Genomic DNA, 3,729 nt, shown 5'->3' on the forward strand with positions numbered 1-3,729 from the left:
GTTTTGGGAGTGGTGTACCACTCGAGTTTGTCAAAAAGATTGGCATAAAGGATGTGAAAACTCAAGTGTGTATATCCATGACTCAGTACACAAGGGACCATAAGCAAGAAGCATTAAGTTCGTTCAGTTCAAATAAGATTGTAGTTGGCTTCAAAGATTGAGTTTCAACAACTAATGAGATTTAGGAAGAGTTTTCAAGGCTCGAAACATACAAGGCTTTTTGAGAGACGCAATAGCTACTCGAGTGTGAGATAGTGTTCTTTACAAGGCATCTTAAATCATTGCTCCCAATGCAAGTGAATGCAACCTATATGCTCTAGACTCTCCTAAAAATGCAAGTGATGCAATCTATATGTTTTTTTTTATTATTATGCAAAAAGGTATGTGTGCAAGACTCAATGCAAATTCATAAAAAAAAACATGATCAAATACTTGGTACCTCCCCCAAACTTAAGTTACACAGTCTCTGTGTTGTCAAGTAGAGGGAAATACCCACAAGAGGAAACTAATATGCAAAAATGAGATGGTATATACAAGGGAAAATAGTGAAGTACCTTCAAGGATAGTGAGTAGGGGCAGATGCCCCAACATCGTCGTCGTTCGGTGGGAACGTGGTGTAGTAACTCCCAGGTGCGGAGCCGCAGTCTCCATACCATTGTTGGCTCTGAACCTCGTCAATCTCAACCTCACTATCTGAAGAGGCTAGAGATGGAGACTTGTTTCCTGAGGTGGAGGGTTGAATGGGTGGGTTCCTCCATGTTCGCTGGAGCTATCTATTAGTGAGGGGGAAACCAAGATCAGTAGGCTGAGGTGGGGGCTGGGGTACTGATGTGTTCGCGAATGCGAAGTCCGTTGAGCTACATCCTACTATTCCTCCTCTGGTCAAGACATCGGCCACTTTCTTCATGAACTTGGCTGAAGTCTTTGCTTGCTTCTTCTCCGTCTTGCTCAGCGCCTTGCACTTGTCCTTCAGCTTTTCTATTGTCCTGTCTTGTGCCTTGTTCCATCTCTGAATTCGACCAATATGCTCATGAGCGTTACGAAGCGCACCAGGAGGAAGAACCCCATCATGTGGCTTGAAGTAGTAGCGCGGAGGTCCACAGACGGGTACAGATGCTTCCCTAGGAGGTTCGTCATGTCTCGTCGGAACACTCCTCTTCTTTGGTGGAGCAATGGGACCGAGAGACCCGTGTTCTCCAAGAAAGTCTTCCTGGGATATGTTGAAGCTGATAGCTCCAAGTCTCTCTAAGCTCGTCAGGTTCTGGTTTGGAAGAACCACTTCGACCGGCTTGCCCTTCAACTAGTAGTGGTAGACGTAGTCCTTCCCATACATCCCACTAAAATAGGTGGCAATCCTCAAGTAAGTGCCATCAATGAACTTAGGCCCTGCTGCGTCCTTTCTCAAGGGAACATTCAGAAATTGGAGCAGTGGTGTGATCATCCCGCCTATCCCAACCTTTGTGCGCGAATCAGAGGTGTACCATACCCAGTCTCTGTAGTGCTCAAGACAATTCACGAAGAAGCTGACCATCCCGAAGGTAGCGTAGATGTCGTTGCTTGGAAGGGGCAACACTCCAGGGGAAGTGACCTCAAGGGAAGGCAAGAACTGACAGGTGACATCCCTGTAGACAGGGTAGGCCATGGTGAGGAGTTTGGGCATCTTCAGGTGCCCCAACCTTGCTTCAATATCAGAATCGAGACCCAACTCCTTCAGCAAATCAAGGTCGGCGAATCTGGTTGGAGTCAAAGTCACCTCATTCAGCAAATGATGATACTGCTCTTCCATAGATGGAGTTTTCGTCATGTCTCTATCAACAGAAACCTCCTTCCCTTTTGACATCTTGGCCTTCTTTGTAGGAGCCTGCTCATCCGCACTTTCATCGCCACTCTCATCGTCTGTGGCAACTGCTACACTTTTTCCTGCCTTCCTCTCCTGCTCTTTTGCCTTCTTTGCAGCCAATGTTTGCCGTCGAGAAGTCATCTGTGTCCTAGAGCCAGTCTGCTCCGAGGATAAATCTTTCCCTCTCAATGCAGATTCTCGTCTCTCAGCTTCTTGCTTCTCAGCATCCGACTTTTCCCTAGTTTTCTTAACCATTGGTACCTGAAAAATTCAAAACTTGGAAAGGGATAAGTGGATGAACTTTGCAAATGAAAATTGCAAGAGTAAACTCAACAAATGAATAGCAATTTAAACTCAAGTTAATTAAACAGTCAAGCTAAGAGTAAAGAATCACACTTCTCAATCTTTTAAAAATTTGAAAGTTACAAGACAAGTAAAATTCAATAATCAAAGTTGTTCTAGAATGAGAGAATTCTTTAATCAAACCTTTCAACACCTTAATGTACTAAATTACCCACTAGCACACTCAATTGGGATCAATTTTGAAAACCCCTAAATCCATGAACCCTAAGTTTGCCAAAGTTATTAAGCTCAATTTCACCATTAATTCAATAACCCAACTTGATAGATAAGCTTTCCCTAGTCTATTTTACCACAATCTAGCAAGAAAATGACCAAATTTCGATTTTCAAATTCTAGGGTTCATGGACCTACGAATTTGAATTTAAAAACTCAATACCTTGCTTTGGATGAAGGAAAATGGTGAATGGGTGGTGAGGAATAGATTACAGGGGCGAAAGCTTGGATTTAGAAACAAAAACTTGTTGATTTGGGTGAGAATTGAGAAAGTTAGGGGATTTTTGGTGTGGGTGAGTTTGAGAGAGTATGAGTGTTTATGAGAGGAGGGGAAGGTGAGGGAGATGAAGTCGAGGGTTGTGGGGTAGGATTAGGGTCGTCCGGTTCGGTTTGGGTCGATTGGAGGTCGGTTAACTTGAATTAAACCGGGTTTAGGGCGATGAATACTTACCTGAACCGGCCGTGGAGCGACCTGAGGGTGTCGCTCTGGGGACGTCGCTCTCGACTTGCTCAGAAACCATAAACGCGAGCGACCTGAGGGTGTTGCTCTGGGGACGTCACTCCCGGCTTGCTCAGAAATCATAAACGCGAGCGACCTGAGGGTGTCGCTCTGGGGACGTCGCTCCCGGCTTGCTCAAAAACCATAAACGCAAGCGACCTGAGGGTGTCGCTCTGGGGACGTTGCTCCCGACCCATTTTTCGCGTTCCAAAACGTCACAAACACGAGCGACCTCGAGGTGTCGCTGTGATAATGTCGCTCTGGACCGGAGCGACTTCGTGCCGTCGCTCAAGGAGGTCGCTCCGAGAGCATTTTCGAGCACCCAAATGTCAAAAACACGAGCGACTTCGGGCTGTCGCTGTGGTGATGTCGCTCCCAGATGGAGCGACCTTTCATCCTCGCTCCAGGCCCTCGCTCCCACGCATGATTCTTTGATCAATCCGAATCAATCGAGCACCTGTGCACAACTTCAATTCTCCCTTTTTTTTTTTTTTTTAGAAAATATGATAGAAAATGAAAATACTAATGCAATATGTACAATGATATACATGAGACTTCCTCCCAAGTGAGCTTGTTTTAAGTCTCTAGCTTGACTTTGCCTCCTTTTAGATTAGACCGGGGTAGGATCATAAAGTGGAGTTGAAACCCCATCTTCCTCTGGTGCAGTAGCCATGTAGAGCTTAACCCTTTGACCATTGACTGTGAAGTCTCTTCCATCAGTACTCCACAAAACTATTGCCCCATATGGCCTAACCTCTTTGACCTTGAAAGGACCAGACCACCTTGACTTAAGCTTTCCTGGAAACAACTTCAG

This window comes from Brassica oleracea, chromosome C9, assembly GCF_000695525.1.
Source record: "Brassica oleracea var. oleracea cultivar TO1000 chromosome C9, BOL, whole genome shotgun sequence".
NCBI classification, from domain to species: domain Eukaryota; kingdom Viridiplantae; phylum Streptophyta; class Magnoliopsida; order Brassicales; family Brassicaceae; genus Brassica; species Brassica oleracea.